Source organism: Camelus dromedarius, chromosome 4 (assembly GCF_036321535.1).
Source record: "Camelus dromedarius isolate mCamDro1 chromosome 4, mCamDro1.pat, whole genome shotgun sequence".
Lineage (NCBI taxonomy): Eukaryota > Metazoa > Chordata > Mammalia > Artiodactyla > Camelidae > Camelus > Camelus dromedarius.
This window is the reverse complement of record NC_087439.1, coordinates 47,193,852-47,211,232: the sequence shown is the minus strand read 5'-3', so window position 1 is coordinate 47,211,232 and position 17,381 is coordinate 47,193,852. Positions and strand designations below refer to the sequence as shown.

General features: G+C 41.3%; 1 protein-coding gene, 1 long non-coding RNA gene and 1 pseudogene across 3 annotated transcripts in view; 1 reads left to right on the top strand and 2 right to left on the bottom strand.

Annotated features, from left to right (window-relative positions):
- The window catches only part of MAP3K20 (mitogen-activated protein kinase kinase kinase 20), a 155,475-nt gene extending 154,825 nt beyond the window's left edge, over positions 1–650 (bottom strand). Inside the window, exon 1 of one of the 2 annotated variants that reach the window (XM_031451669.2) lies at positions 397–650. The gene's annotated coding sequence lies outside the window, so the exon portion shown is untranslated. The remainder of the gene's footprint in view (positions 1–396) is intronic. The other variant, XM_031451672.2, reaches the window with a different exon arrangement.
- Positions 651–813: 163 nt separating this feature from the next.
- LOC135321140 (uncharacterized) overlaps positions 814–17,381 on the top strand; it is a 33,704-nt gene continuing 17,136 nt past the window's right edge. Inside the window, exons 1-2 of the long non-coding RNA XR_010380611.1 lie at positions 814–1,237; positions 3,393–3,490. This is a non-coding gene — a long non-coding RNA (uncharacterized LOC135321140). The remainder of the gene's footprint in view (positions 1,238–3,392; positions 3,491–17,381) is intronic.
- LOC105091097 (ferritin light chain-like) lies at positions 10,526–11,026 on the bottom strand (annotated as a pseudogene).

Sequence of the window (17,381 nt, the reverse complement as noted above, 5' to 3'; positions counted from 1 at the left end):
CTTCGCTGATTTGGGAGACTGGCGCCTCGCTGCCCGAGAGACGCCCGGGTCACCCGGGGCGAGGCCAGCTCTCCGGCGTCTGGGAAGGGCGAGCGGCGACCCGGAGGCGCCGTGTTCCCGGGGCCGAGAACGCCGGAGACGCTCCGGGCTGCGCCCCGCTCTTCTGGGCGCCAACTTCTGCGTGGGACCCGCCCGAACTTTCCCAGCCGCCCCGCGCGGCCGCTGGGGTCCGGCGCGCAACGCCGCGGGAGCCGAGGACGCCGGGTCTGGTCCGGCAGGGGTGCCCCGGGACGCCGACCCCAGCGCGGCCTGGGTCCGCGACGCCAGGACGAGTCGATATCGCGGCGCGCCCGCCCCGCACCCTCTCCCCCCGCGGCCTCCGACCTGGCCCCTTACCTGGCTCCCGGGCCGGGCGCGAGCAGCTGCCGGGGGCGCCGAGGCCCCGCGCGCGGCGAGGACGGGGGCAGCGACCAGGGGTCGAGAGGACAGCGGCCCGAGCGGCTCCCACGCTTCCGCCCGAGTCAGGAGTTGAACATTCCGCCTCTCCGCCCCGCGCCAATGAGGGAGACAGCCACTGCAACAGCACCACCTACCTCCGAGCGCGGAACCGCCGGGCCTCTCTGCCCGCGCCGCGCACGCCCGCCAGCCAGCCCGGCCGCAGCGCCGACACGCGGGAGAGCGGGGCGGGGGGAGGCGCTCGCGCTCCTGGGCTGCGCCCCGAGGGCACCGTGCGCCCCGCGCCCTGGGGCCTTCCCAGGCCGGCCGCCGCCCTCGGACGACAACCCCCTGTCGTGGGGGCGCGGGGTGGGGCGGGGTGCCTCTGCGCTCCTTTGTGCCTTCTCATCTTTTAAACACGTTAACACCACGTATTCCCTGAACTCATCCTTATCAACAAGCATTAACTGTGAAAAAGGCGTCGGGATACAGAGAGATGGGAGGCTGCTTCTTGCCCTACAGAAGTTAATTATCTACTTGGGACGAGGACCCACGTGTACAGATATTTTGGAGGATAGGGCTGAAGGATGCCTCAGTGGAACCATCGGTAGATACCTACGAAATTTTAAGGAGGGGTCATGGTCTGCTGCCCTGGTTGGTGACTAACAAAGCCGAATTCAGATGAGGAGACTAGAATCCATTCCAGGTGTGAGCCAAAGGTGGAAACCACTACTGGGGAGAGAAGTAAATGTCGAGTAGGAAGGATGGTTCAGCAGAGAAAACGTGAGACAAAGTTGCAAAGGTATGGGCAACATTATCCAGGGCTTTTGGGTTTGAATCTTATCATCTATGGACACTGGGGATCTGTGGAAAGTTAGACTCAGATGGGTAAAATAGGCGTTTGTGGTTTGGTTTTAATCGTGATTTAGAGAGAGCGCCGTCCACAGTGGTTGTAGGATGGGTTGCTAGGGCAAAACTGGGAAGCAGCATATTGTCACTGCCTGGTTATGAGATTGTGAGGACTTGAGTTGGTGTGTATAAAATAGAATTAGGAAAGAGGAAATGGACTTGAGAGACATGCCTCAGGAAGAGGCCACAGAAATTGGTGGCCCACTAGATGTAAAAAAGAAGAGTCAGAGATGATGCCAAGATTTCAGACCTGGGTGACTGGAAGAATGATGGTGTCATTGACAGAAATAGAGATATGTGGAGGAGGAGCTGGCTTCCTGTTGAGGTTGAGGTCATGGGAGGAAAAACAGGTAGAGGTGCAGCAGTTGAAATAAGAAATCCATTCAGAAAAGAGGTCAGGAGGGAAATATAAAATTTGTAAATCATTCATAAAAAGATAGGAAAGTGGAGAGATGAGTGAATATAGGTTAAAAACACCCCATTTTCTAGTCTGTTATTCAGATTAATTATTGAATTTTCCCTTTGATAAGGTCTATGAATTTTAGCATTGATAGATTCTATTTAGGGAACTGAGAAATTAGGATTGATGAAAACTGTCATGCTGGAAAAAAAAAATTCCTGACTAAGTAATCAAAGAATTTCAAAAACCATTCAACCATTAAAGAGAAAACTAAGGCTCTTTAGCTAAGACTCAGGTATAAGGTGACTCCAGTCATTTTACCTCACATTCAAAGGCACTCTGTTGTGATGGGGACAGATTCTAGGGAAAAGAGAACCTGGCCACTTATCAGCTGGGGTTCTTTGCTAGACAGGCCTCAGTTCCCTCCTCTGCAAAATAAGAAGGCCCAATTAAATGTTAGCTAGTGGTTCCAGCTTTAAAACTGTGAATAATACTGTTTTACATTTGGAGCACAGGTCTTAATATTTGTAGCCACATTCCTCTTCCTTTCCATCCATTTTTTTTTTCATTCTATTTTTCCTCACGTAATTAGGCTAAGAGAATAACCAGCAGGAACAGTGAACAGTAACGAGGAGCCTCACAAATGTGCTTCAGTGATAACCCTGTAGGCATTCTCCTGTCTTCTGAATAAGGTTGCAAGCTCCTTGGGGTCATATCTTATATTGCATTTTATCTGTCCATAGCTGGAATAAATACATCATAATTGTGTGATAAACTGATTTCTTCAGGTCTGACTTTTCTTTGGTCGGCCTGCCTCTTTCCATATGACAATACAGATCTCTTTAGGCCCCAGAGCTAATAAATATACTCTAGTCCTTATTCCCATGGTTGACTGTTTTTCAGACTTAAGCATATTGATTAATTCTCACCAGGCAGAGCGTAGGTTTACAAATGTAAATAGCAATAACAAGAGACCTAGTCAGATATCTCTTATCAAGCTTTCCTATTCCTTTACTTCAAATGTCTCCATACTAAAAATAGATGTACTCTCAGCAGTGGGGTGACTTGGGAGTCCTTAGCACCCTCTTATATCCAAGAATACCTTCCAAAATAAACATGCAATGTCAGTAAATAGAGTGTATTTGCTATGTAAAGAAAAAGTCTCCTAGCCCCTCATTCAATCAAACTGTTGTCCTTAAGCTCTTCTAAAATAGAAATTCTGGAACTGTTATCAGTGGATCAGAGAAGTTCAGGCATAAATCCCATTAAGGATGGAAGGAAAGGCAACTTAAAAGGAAGAAAGCACTCTAGTATTCTTCCCTCTTTATAGCGCGAAGAGCTGTGTTGCTGGTACCCAGGAGCACTTTTTCTAGCCATCTCAGTTCTCCATCTTAGATTGTGAGTGATCTGGATCATAACTAAGAATTAACCAGCTTTTGTGCAAAGATGGATGCATTACCTTCTGCACAACTCTTGAGTCCCTGGGAAACGAAGGCACACAATCAAACACCTTTTAAGATAAGTAGCCATTACCTTAAATTCAGAAATGAAGCCCAGGTCACTTTTCGAGCTTAGACTTCACATCTAACTTGAGGAGAGAAGAATTCAAAAGCGTATTTCACTTACCAAATTTACTTCTGTGTTCCAGGGCATGAAAGAAGCAGAAGGGCAAGAAGAGAAATTGGGGACTTCTGCAGAGTTTTTTCAACAAGCATTTACTGAATGGCAGGCACTGTGCTGAGCTTTGTGAGTATAGCAGTGCCCAGACGTGGTCCTTACTGTCACAGATTTTTCAGAGTGCAATGGAAAAGCCCAGTAAAGACATGAGACAATTAATTATACTGCAGTGTACCAAATGGGCCAATTGGGAACTTACTGCAGGGTACCTAGCACAGTTTTGGGAAGCCAATGAAGTCTTCCAAAGACCAAAAAATGCTCTAAGTCTGACTGAGAAGAATGAAGAGAATTTGTTGGACAAAAAGGTAGGAAAGCTATTCCAGGCAAAGGGAACAGGAAGTGCAAAGGCCCAAGAACATTTAACAAGTTCAAGGAATGAATCCCTTAGTATCTAAGTAAAGACATTGCCAGGGCGAAATAATAGTCCTCACAGTGGTAGTGATAGTAGTAGCAGTAACAACAACAACAACAACAACAACAACAACAACAACAATAATAATAATAATCGTGATGACTAATATTTTTTGAGTACTCATCTGCCAGGCACCGAACTAAGAGTTTTACACAGACTTGCTCCATCTGGTCTTCCCAGTAACCAGACAAGGCAATCTAAATCATCATCCTATGCTGTAGGGGAGGAAGAAGTCATGGAAATCTAAAGCAACTTGCCTTCCCTCAGGGAGCAAGAAGTAGGCTTTGCAGCTTCTTTTAGAATAAGTAGTTCTCCAATTTTTTGGTTTCAGGATTCCTTTACACTCTGAAAAAGTCCTTGAGGTAAAATAAATAAGCCACAGGGATGTAATATACAGCATAAGGTATGCGGTCAATAATACCATAATAATGTTCTATGAGGACAGATGGTTACTAAACTTATTATGGTGCTCATTTCATGATGTATGCATATGTCAAATCACTATATAGTACACCTGAAATTGACATAATGTTGTACATCAAGTGTATTTCAATGAAAATATAAATAAGTCTTTGAGCATGCCAAATGGCTTTTGTTTATGTGAGTTATACCTGTCAATATTTATCATATCAGAAATTAAAACTGAAATCTTAATTCATTTAAAATAACAATAAACCCACATATGTTAAAGTGAATAACCTCTTTTAATGAAAAATAACTATTGTCCAAAATTTTGAAAGTTAGAAGAGTGCCATTGTTTTATATTTTTGCAAATGTCTTTAATATCTGGCAGAATAGAAGACAGCTGGATTCTTTTTTTTTTTTTTTCCTGGAGATAGTCTTTTTCATTTATTTTTATGTTTTTATTTTTATGTTTTAACATTTAATATGTTTTTATTGATGTATAGTCAGTTTACAATGTTGTGTCAATTTCTGGTGTACAGCACAATACTTTAGTCATATAGGAACATACATATATTCATTTTCATATTCTTTTTAACCATAAGTTACTAGAAAATATTGAATATAGTTCCCTGTGCTATGCAGTATAAACTTATTGTTTTTCTATTTTATATATAGTAGTTAGTATTTGCAAATCTCTAACTCCCAATTTATTCCTTCCAACCCCCTGGTAACCATAAGTTAGTTTTCTATGTCTGAGTCTGTTTCTGTTTTGTAAATAAATTTTTTTGTCTTTTTTTTTAGATTCCACATATAAGTGATATCATATAGTATTTTTCTTTCTCTTTCTGGCTTACTTCACTTATAATGACATTCTCCAGGAGCATCCATGTTGCTGCAAATGGCATTATTTTATTATTTTTAATAGCCGAGTAGTATTCCATTGTATAAATATACCACAACTTGTTTATCCAGTCATCTGTCAATGCACATTTAGGTTGTTTCCATGTCTTGGCTATTGTAAATAGTGCTGCCATGAACATTGGGGGTGCATGTATCTTTTTGAATTAAGGTTCCCTCTGGATATATGCCCAGGAGTGGGATTGCTGGGTCATATGGTAACTCTATTTTTAGTCTTTTGAGGAATCTCCATGCTGTTTTCCATAATGGCTGCACCAAACTACATTCCCACCAACAGTGTAGGAGGACTCCCTTTTCTCTCCACAACCTCTCCAGCATTTGTTGTTTGTGGACTTTTGAATGATGGCCATTCTGACTGGTGTAAGGTGGTACCTCACTGTAGTTTTGATTTGTATTTCTCTGATAATTAGGTGGATTCTTTTATCTGCTTCTGCACTTAATCTATTCCAATATCACACTACACTTACCCTGTGGTAGATTTCACTGTACACTTATAAGACAAGACAGTGAAAATAATGTCTTAGTATTCTTCTGAGAAGAGATGATTTGTCCTTGCAGACTCCCTGAAAGGGTTTCTGGGCTGCATTTTGAGAATTGCTACTTGAGAGAGTCTAAAGATGCTCTTGAGCTGAGGGGAGTCAGTCGCCTTGTGCTCTGCCACAGGGTGCAGCGTCATAGGGCAGCTGCATTGAGTAGGATGCTAGACATTAGAAGTTCTGGAATACGTGGTGCCTGCCCTTTTCCTAAGCAGCTGTGATTTAGCTGGAACTATGCTGCCTGATGCCTATGTGGGATGATAAAGGCCTGCTTACCGGAGTCTTGGGTCCTATGCACTGCTCACTCTTTGCTATCATTTGCTGTGCTAGTCTTCTTTAAACTCCTAGATTTAAAATTTGACTGAATCATAACTGAGTTTGTCACACTCTCTCAGCATTGAGCCTTGCCATCTCTCCTGTTCACCCTTAGCCTGAGTTTATTGCAAGAAACTCATGTGCTCCTTCCCAAAATATATTGGGAAGTTGACGGTTGATACTATTTTCTGGCAAGATCCTAGAGTTAGTATTAAGTGGCATTATTAAACGAAAGGCTGGTAATCACTTTGAATGTGAATACTAGGAACCAGCTTGGATTCATTGAAATCAAGATGTACCAGACAAACCTAGTTTTCTCTGCTGGGATCATAGAGGACAGTGAGGACTTCTGTCAAAGCAACATGACAGAATTTCTCATGATGACTTTACAAGTCTGGAGGGGATTTTAACTGATAACAATACAATACAGTAAATTGCTGTTAGATTGAAAACAGCCTAGAAGCTATGCCCCCCAAAACTGATGTCACGTAGGGTGCAGTATTCCCCTAGAGAAGGGTTTCTAATGGTACATTGCTGGGCTCTCTCCTCTAGCCTGCCCTGTTCAATGTTTCCACAATTTGGATGAAGACCTAGATCATGCCTACCTAATTAGGGAATAACATGTATTTGGGAGAAATAGCTAACATATTATATAGAGGAATCATATCAAAACTCAAAAACCTTTACTCATAAACCTATTGATACCTCACTGCCTACTAAATAAAGTCCAGGATCCTTAGGGCATATTCAAAACCCTCCATTAGCTCACCCAAATTTTCCTCCCCAACATTATCCCCCACCTTCATGGGCCTCATGCTGCCCGCCTCCCAGCACTTCACCTCCTCCATGGAATTTTCCTACATGGGTTCTCACTGTCATCATCACACCTGGCCACCAAGAATACTTGCATCTTCCTCCATCACAGGTGTGGCAGTGGCAGATTCTGTTCAAAGAGAGAACATTACTGAGATCTAATGGAAACATAAAATGTTATGATAATAGTCAAGTTTCTGAAACTGAGGTTTCTGTTTTAACAGATCCAATAGAGAAAAGCTTTAATCCCCAGATAACTATATCTTAGCCCCCAATAAAACATTATAGATGTATTACTTAGCTTCTTATTCTCCAAAGCTTCCAAGAGACACCTGCTGCTGTTTTTCTGGATAAACCAAATTCTCAGACTCAAACTTCCAGACTTACTAAGAAGGCCAATGGTATCATCCCATATGACATTGAGAATATCACCAATTTTTTGGATTAAGGCACATGTGATTACGAAGGAGAACTCTTCCATTTGTTGGTATCTGGAAAAGCTAGAATTATATTTCATAAGGTAATTATTAGTTTCACTTAATAATTACTCATAAACAATCAAGTGACAGCAACCATCTTTTATAAAAGATTTTCAGGTATTTCTAGATTTTTCATGGCCCCTCTTGATTCTAAACACCATTAGATGATACCAATACAAAATCATGTGTCTTCACAAGCCATTTCTTTCTCTTCAATATGCGTTTTTTTTTTAACTCATATGCGTGGTCTCTGTTTTCTTCATTTTACTTGCCTCCTAAAAGCCTATGACTAAGTGATATAGTTTTTCTGGTCTGCCTGGAGAGGGGGTAGAGCAGTAAAGGAATGACTGCTTTCCAGGAGGGAGCCCAGGACCTCTCAAGAGTGGATTAACCAGCGTATTATAATCAGAAAATCCTAATCAAATTTCAAAGTCACTTTTCCATCTATACTTCTTTTGTATTACTCTTTTTCAAGTTGAAATTTTTCCAACAGATATTTTTATCAGTTCCACTTGGGTTTTTTTGTTGTTGTGGTGGTTGCCACCATCAGCCTTTCCCTAACTTTTTAAGGTCCATTTGTATTAAGCCCCTGTCCTCATTGTTGCCTGTAACACCTTTCAATTTAGTATCATCTGCAGATTTCATTAACATGCTATTTAGTCCCTCTTCCAGATCATTAATAAATGCTATTTTCTTGTGTATTAAATTTTGCGGTCGAATAGATTTAATTTGCTGTTGTGATTTCAGTGCATGTTTTCTAAAGATACAATGCAGTTAAGAATGGTCTTAACATAGGCTTAAATCCATACCCAGTTTATAGTTATTTTACTATTATGCAATCCATTTGTGTTCTCTAATCAGCACTGTTGTGAGCTCCATTGAAGCAATAATCTATTGATTTTCCCTTCCCTCTTTTTTCAGTACAGTCATCATCTTGGCTTTAAATACACAGCGATAGCAGAGTTAGAACTATTGTGTAGTTCTAATCCACTGCCATTTATAAAAGGAAATTAAGTCTTTTTTCTCAGTGGATAGTCTTCCACTGATGAAAGGAATATTCTACATCAGAAATTATTTTATAACCATAATATTTGATTTTCCTATGCATGGTAACAATGTTCTAAAAAGAAATAGAGTCTAGATTTTTTAAGCAAGCAAATGTAATGTACATTACATTTATATATTAAATAGATATTTTATATGAATAATATCTAATCTAATCTATATAGATCTAGATATGTTAGAAGTGTGTGTGTGTGTGTGTGTGTCTGTTTTCTTTTATAATAAATCAGCTCACTGACTCCCTGACTCCTAGAGAATCTGGGGTGACTTTGTTTTTTATAACAGACTTAAACATGCCACCTTCAAATCAGAGAATGAGATTCATTAAGCCTTTGCTTCACTTTGTGTCACACATTACCCTACTTATTAGGCCCTCAAAAGTGCCAGTTTTCATTTTCAATGAGATGAGGCTTCCTACATGCCACTTATTTCAATACTTATGCTCAATGTTGCGATTTAAAATCATTTTTCAGGACTCTAGTCTTCATGTTTCTACATAATATTTCCAGGAAGTATTTTCTTTTCCCTCACTCTCAGTCTCTTTCTCTTTTTTTCCCCCCTATAAAGTTAACAGAGTATATATAATTCCACAGTAATCTTTTCTTTCCCATGCTGAGAAATTTATTTAACCTCTAGCTCTCAGTTTCCCCACCTGTGAGTTGTCCCCTCATACCTGGCATATTCATATCAGAGTGTTATTGTCAGGTTCAAATGTGATAATTCATACAAACGTGTTTTGTAAGTGATATAAAAGGAAACAAACAGTATTGTTTTTATTGAAAAATAGTAAAGGCAAATATAAGATACTGTTTTCATTGAGAAATTAAAAGCTGTATTTCCCAGACTTGTGGTTACCAGGGGGGTGGAGGGTGGGAAGGGATAGACTGCGATTTCAAAATTGTAGAATAGACTACACTGTATAGCACAGGGAAATATACACAAAATGTTATGATAACTCACAGAGAAAAAAATGTGACAATGAGTGTGTATATGTCCATGAATAACTGAAAAATTGTGCTGAACACTGGAATTTGACACATTGTAAAATGATTATAAATCAATAAAAAATGTTAAAAAAAATAAAAAAAATAAAAAATAAAATAAAAGCTGTATTTCCAGAAGATTTTTCCATGTTGAACTTTCAGTAAATGTCCACTTTTATGGGAAAAGACATGCTATCCTTTCATAATTGGTTTTCAGTGCAATTGAGTACTGAATCTAAAATTTGAAGAGAAAAATTATCTGCATTTTAGCATTTCCTAACTAAAGAACATGCAATTTTATATTCCAGGTTCATAAATAGTTTTAGAGTAGACCTATATGTTAAAAAAGACAAGACATCAAAAAAACAAATAAAATTTGTATTCCTATGGGAAACTGTATTTTTTTCTTACTTTTGCAGCTTTAAAGAACCAAATTTTGACTGAAAACATTAATTGAACTATTTATTAATTTAATTTTCCACCCACAGCAATTAGTCTTACATAAATGTTTGGAGATTCTATGAGAGTTGATTTTTTTTTCTGCAGAAAGCTTTATTGTTTCCATTTGGTCCAAGACTTGAGAGAGGGCTCCAGGATGGTCAAAAAACTGCCTACTGGCTGCAGAGAGAGGCATCAGGCAGAATCCCTGACACAAGAGGGGCTCCTCAAAGGCCGCTGTGCAACGGGCTCGGACCTGGGACCTGGGGCCCTGTGCTGCAATGCTTTCACCTGGACAAACATCCCCTCTAGCAACAGAGTACCGAAAACTGTAAGGGACTAAAAATAACTGTGTGCATGCCCAGTTGGGGCAAATTACGAACAACAAGACACAAAAAGGCCAAACCCAACTGCCACCTCTGAGGTGCCAGGAGCAAAAGTAGGGTACTACGCATGATCCCTGCACACAGCACCACCAAGGGGGTAGGCAGACCACCCAACCACCCCTGTGGCCCAACCCACCCATCTGCCCCTACCCTCACCCCATTTAAGGGATCAGCTCACCTTCTCCTCCCCACCAACTCTGGCGTGAGCAAGGGAACCTGTTACTTGTTTTCGCTCCCTCCTGCTGCAGGACAAGCCCTACTAAAGCCTTGCCTGAATTTCTCACTGGCCTCTTATCAATTTCTCTTGATTAAAGAGTCCAAGAACCCAGGTTGGTAACAGCTGGGCTCTGGAAGCTCCTAGTGCTTGAGGGTGAGCGATTGGATGAGATATTCGCCCAGCCCATCCTGGGGACCAGCCAACCTGCAGAGGTTAGTCAAGTGGTCACTATCTTCTTGGTGAGTTTCACCTGCTCGTCCAGGAAACCTCTCTCCAGGAAGTCACGGAGGTGGGAGTCTGCACAGGCAGAACCCAGGGCATGCAGACCCAAAAGGGCCTGGTTCAGGTTCTTCTCCATGAGAATGGCGGCTTCCATAACATCCTGGTTTTACCCCACTCATCTTGGAATGGCCTCTGCACATCCTGGAAGAGGGCGTCGCTACCACGCAGGTTTTGCATTTTCAAGAGACGCTAGGCGGCCTTGTACTTCTCCACCAGTTCTCTGAAAGTGAGGCCCATGCCCTCCAGAGCCACATCCTCAGGGTCAAAATAGAAGCCCAGAGAGAGGTAGGTGTAGGAGGCCTGCATTTGACGGCGGTCTCCACCTTGGTGGAACAATTCTGACAAATCTGGGAGCTCATGGTTGATTGGTAGTTAGGAGCTAAGCTCAAAAAAATGGTGTTGGCTGGTTCTGGAGGCTGCAGATAGCTAAGTGGTTGGTTCCAAAGGCCAACTATACTGGCACCCTGATCTCAGATTCTAGGCTCCAGAACTGGGAAAAAATAACTTTTTGTTTAAGCCACGTAGTCTCTGATGTTTTGTTATGGCAGCCCAAGCTGGCTAATACAGAAGTACTTCAACAGAAGAGATAACTCTGTTAGAGTGAAATGGATACCAGAGCTAATTACATAACCTGTTCATATAACTGTAAGCTTCTCTCCCTGCAGCACATATGCATACAAACACATTTTTGCTCAATTATTTAAACATATTTATAAAAATTCTTACTGCCAGATATCTGGGGGAAAAATATAAAGTTGAAATAACTAAATAATTATCTCATTTTTTGCTTCATTAATGTAAAGCAAGCCATACTAATTTTTTGTGGTAGACATTTCAAAATAATTGTAAGTGCAATGTGCAAACTCCTACTCAGTTATTTCAGTTGAGTAATCAAAATTCAACCTTGCCTAACCCAACCTTGGCCAGTCTAGACAACCAGTTTATCTGGATCATTTTACCCTGCAAATTAATTGCATAAACTTCTCTAACCAGTTTCAGTGTGTTAAATTACACAGCTTGAGATCTATGACAAACATTCCTAGCCGATGGAGCAAGTTGCTTTAGACATACTTCTAGATGGTTCAGATTATTTCTGGTTCTGAAGGAGGTGGATGCACATTTTACTGTCAACATCCTGTTATGGAATGAAGCTTATAGGTATTCTTGAAGCCCTAGGTCTGATTTTAGTACTTTTATTTCCTAAAGTGCATGTAGATGAGGACCAAATTCAAGCTGTCACCTTTTTCCAGACTCTTAGGCAAGTCAAAATGGACCTTGAGTGGTCTTATTACATGAGAACTGGATAAGTTGATGGAGATTTTGGGACAAATGTTAATGAGGACTTTGAAGTGTCTAAAACTCGAAGATTAAGGCTCTCACTGCAATATAACATAGGGACTAAGAACATGGTCTTTGTAGTTGGAAGACCTGGACTGAGTCTGCTGCTTATGAGCTGTGTGACCTTGGATATTTTACTCAGCCTCTCTGAGCCTCATTTTCTTCATCTATAAAAACAGAGTTTTTGTTTGGATTAAAGAAGTCAATATATGCACAGTGTTTAAAACAGGACCTGGCTTAGATTTAGTGTTCAGTAATGCTACCTATTGTTACTATTGGTCATGTTTCACATGGTAAATATTGATCATTATTACCATTATTATTCAGTTACATGAATGATTTCCTCTGGAGTCAGTTTTTTCTCTTTATTTCTCTTTATTTTTTTCTTTTATGGTACTAGTTTTCTCAGACATCTCTGTTGATCATTGGTTATTATTTATATTGAAGAATGAAGTGTTGTTTGACTATTTTAGTTAGCTGGCATGAATTTTCTCTGTTATCATGAAGTAGATGTTTCTCCTAAAGGGCACTTCCCTGAATAGGAAGACTCAATGGTAACCTTGAGTACATGGAGTTACTAGTGGACCAGCAGGCTTGCTTCAGATGCAGTGAACTTACACACTGATTTTCATGGTTGACTCAGCCAGCACTGTAGAAGTAGAAATCATGCCTTGGATTTTTTCTACCTCATTTTGTGAAGTTATAAGCCATGATAGCTAATGGAAAAATGTAGAGAGAGAGTGCTGGAGGGGACCAAAAAAGTACCCAGGAAGAGAATCCCTCTGGATATTTAAATGAAAGTTTTGTTACAGCTTATGAGGCCGGTTATCAAGAAGGTCAAAATCAGGGGAAAAATTAGGAATTGATAGATATCTTTTGATATTATGAAGGGCATCAAAAATATCACTGCAGCCTCAGGATTTGTCAAAAATAGCTGGGAAAAAAACTGCCTCCTATGTTTATTATAAGGGATTTTAAGAGAGAAGAATGATGTCAGTGTGTATTCTGGGAACTTACGTCCACATGGAAAGGTAATGGCTTGGTTAGGCTCCTATTTCCGTGAATGCATCCCATGCTGAAAGGTCCTTAGACATAGAGGAATTGGAGACGGCTTGAAGTATCAGTCTTTCCTTCTTTCTTTCCTCACTGGTCTGTGAAATGAAAAGTAAGAGGGGAAGAGATTTACTTTCCCTGTATGAATTTTTTAAAATTTATTTTTGTTGAAGTAGAGTTGATTTAGTGTTTCAGATACACAGCAAGGTGATTCGGTTATACGTATGTAAATATACATATTCTTTTTCAGATTTCCCCAATATGAATTATGACACCCAGCCCTAGGAGGCATAAGGAGCTGTAGGTAGTTTTAGTTTTAAATAAGACCATTTTCTCTGTTCTGTCATAATGATTTTTGTTATTCGTTGGTCATTTATAGTACCCTTTCAAAGAGAATGACCTTTCAAAGAGAGTGACAGGAGGGTCCTCTGTTTGCTCGGTACAAACATTTTCATCCTCAGAGTGAAGATTTTCAAGCTTGAAGCTAGGAGGAAATTACATTGGTCTGCATAAAAAAGAAAATATAATTTGCGGTCCCCAAGGATGATCTGCAGCCTAAGAGGGTGGGGAAAATCAGGAGTAGAAAGAGGAGACCGTATGATGGGCAGTGATGAAGACAGATTTGGAAGACAACATAAGTCTAATGAGGATTTTTAAAAATGGGGGGAGGATATAGCTCAAGTGGTAGAGGGCATGATTGGTGTGCACAGGGTCCTGGGTTCAGTCACCAGTATCTCCTCCAAAAATAAATAAATAAACCAACCTAATTACCTCCCCCCAAAATTGAAAGCAAACAAAATAACTTTAAAAAAATGAAACAGTGTAGGGTTCTGGAAAGAAATCCACTTCTCCATCTCTTCTACAAAATACTCAGTAAATCTACATGCTTCAATAATACTCTGATTTCAGTGGAGTCCATTTTTAATGAAATAAAACATGGTGAACAACATGAAAACACATATGGGCTAACCAGACGCTCAACTTTAGGGAGAAAGCACATCAAATACAACAGAAGTCCTTTCCTGAATATGAGAGGATTCTTTATGGTGAAGGCATAAATACTTTGGCAAAATTGATCTCATGCTTTGGTGCTAAACTTTCTTCCATTATCTTTAGTTTTTTCCCTCTTGGGCACAAAAAGAGAGGCAGACAGTGTAGCCTCGTAGTTAACAGCATATGCTTTGGAATCAGATTCACTTGGTTTGAAACCCCAACTCTGCCAAAATCGAAGCCTGTAACCTTAGGCGAGATACTTAATTTTGCTCAGTGTTTCCTCATCAGTAAATAGAAACGATTCCTTGCTTAGGTATTTAGAATAAAATACTGCATGTATGTATCTGGCACATAGTAGGTGTTCAATAAATAGCAGGGGAACTAACAGGCAAAAAGGATTGATTATTGAACCAATATATCCCAGAAAATTCTCTTCCAAAGTCAACACTCAGAAAACTTTGTATTCAAACTCCTTTGAGTTGATTAGTACTCCTTAGTGACCTTGCTTTTCTTCTCATTTTAAATAGAAGTACAGAATTTCCTCTTATTTCTCTAGCGATCATCTTTTCTTGAAGCTCAAAAGATTTCCATGCCCCGTGTTATAGATTCCATTCAGTTGCCCCAAAGCTGTTTTTTCCCCTGATGCATAAGTGAACTCTGCACATTAGGCCAATAATATGACTGCAGGTCTCAGTTATTTCCATAGCCCACTTCCCCCACAACTGTTTCCTGTTGACTTAATGTTATTAATTTGCTTGTGTTGTTATTGACTATAAAATCTTAATTAAAATGACCCAGCATTACCTGGCTCACGTAGAGTGCCACAACCAGTCGTCCCTAATTTAATGTACACTTTGGCCCATACCTCCAATTTCATTTCTGAAGCTAGAAATATGAATGGATTTTATAATGGCTCGTGAACATCAGGTGAGAGAACAATGAACGAAGAGTCACTTTCTTAGGAGGAATAGCATTGAGTGAGTGTTTCTGGACTGTTATGGACTGAACACGTAAATGAACACCTCGCTCAGGCTAAAATCGAACTTCTAGTGTGATCTATGTTTGTATGACTTGTGTTACACTTTGGGTTTGTTTCTGATCTTCTCTTGCATTTATGAACATTTTAGCTGCCGATGAAAAGCATGAGGGTTTTCTTCTGTTTTTCGCCTCTCCCCTCTTTCAATCAATAATTAGAAATGTTTTCTGTTCCTAGCAAATAACTTTTCAGTTAGGTCCAGACAGGATGATGATCTCCTGTCCCAGTTAGTGCAGTACAAACTTTGCAGAATCGATGGAACCCCAATTTGGAGTGCAAAGGACAAACATCAGACAGTCCTCCCAAACTGCTCCACCGTCCCACGTCAAGTCCAGTGACTCAGAACACCCATGTAAGTTTCTCTCCTTTCCCATCCTTTCATGAGTGGTTTGGCTGAAGACTGTCCAGCGTCCTTGAATGTTCTAAAGTACTCTTTACGGTGGCTTCTCATTTTAGCAGAGAGGCAGAAAAGGCATTAATGTTTTTTGAGCGCCCGGTACTCAGCAGGCTAGGCACTTTATACACCTTGACTCATTTAATCCTCACCACAGCCCGTTTGTGAGGGAGGCACTATAATTCCCATCAGCAGATGTGCAAATGGAAGCTCAGAGAAGATACACTGGCCAGTGTTCCCAGGTGAGGGCTGCCGCATACAGTGGTGAACGTGGTGGGAGCTCCCCAGTGGGGCAGTGCAAGTCAGAAAGAAGGGGTGCCTTTTTCCCCATCACACAGGAAGGTGCTGTATAGATTGGAGGTGGCCCTGACTGAGTCAAACCCTGTTTTTAAAGTATTCTATGTTCCTTCCCCCAAAGCTACTAAGCTGACCCCAGAGAAGCACTTTAAACACCTGACAGCACCAGGGCCTGAGACAGTCTCCCCAAACAAGAGCAGCACAACTTCCAGCCACTCACACAATGCACTACCCTGACTCTAGCAGATGATTGGCAAAAATGGGAGCAACTTTCCTTTCCCCGTATCCACAACCTTGGTGATGGGACTTTGCCGCTCTGCACGTGAAGAGACAGAAATATTTCTCCACTCTTTGAATCTTGGCTGGCCTCTTGACTCACTCTGGCCAGCAGAGTGCTGTGGAGGTGATGGTGTGTCCATTCTGAGCCCAGGACTCAAGAGTTCTTGCTCATCCTCTTGCTCCCTGGGAACCCTTCTCAGCTGACATGTGAATAAGCCCAGGCTACCTTGCTAGAGGATAAGAGCCATGGGGAGCAGAGATGAACCACTCCATCTAAGGCCATCCTATACCAGCTGATGGCAGGTGCATGACTGAGCTCAGCCCTGATCCACCAGGTTGGCCCAGATTGGCAGAACTGCCTAGTTGACCCATAGACCCCTTGTTTTTTAACCACTTTGGAGTGGTTTGTTACACAGTGTGATAGTTAATTTTATGTGTCTACTTGGAGGATGTTTTTGGATGAGATTAACATCTAAATCAGTGAACTTTAAGTAATCAGGTTGTCCTTCATGAGTGGGTGGGCCTCATCCAATCAGTGGAAGACCTGAATGAAACAAAAAGACTGGCCTCCTGCATTTGCTAAATGGCAGTTTCTGCATCATCTGCCACTATCAGAAATGAGGGAGAAAGTTCAGGCTGTTAACAGTTCCAGGCAGTATTTAAATACACTTACTTGGGCAGAATGTATACTCTCCCCCTGTTCTCTTGCTTTGTTCAGGGCAAGTTTTAAGGGGAAAGTTTGTGCTGCTGTTAGCACAACTGCTGTATCCATTGAGGCACTGGTGTCATGCCAGCCAGGTGCAAAGGCAGCTTAGCCACTGAGGAACTGAATGTTCTGAGGACATTCTAGACCACAGCTTAGTTCCTTGTTCAAGCTCATTTGTTTTTGCTTTTTTGTTGAATGATTCCAATCATAAATAAAGCTTTTAATAATTTTGTGGGGAAAAGAAGATTGGCCTCCTCAAGGAATGGGGTATTCCCCAGCAGACTGATTTGGACTTTATCTGCATTATTGGCTCTCCTGTGTCTCCAACCTACTGGCCCACACTGCAGATTTTGGACTCTCCAGCTTCCATATTGTATGAGCCAATTCCTCATAATAGATGTATACTGTAATACACATTCTATTGGTGCTGCTTTTCTGGAGAACCCTGTCAGACAGACACAAGAACTGGTACACTTGCTGATGTAGCTTACTTTCCCATGGAACCACCTCTTTCCTCATCCTTCTAAATATGCTGCATCTTGGCTGGTACAGAACCTGTCTCCCCCTAGAGATGCTGTGTCTCCTCATCCTGAGCCCTTCTTCCTTCTGGGGGGACTG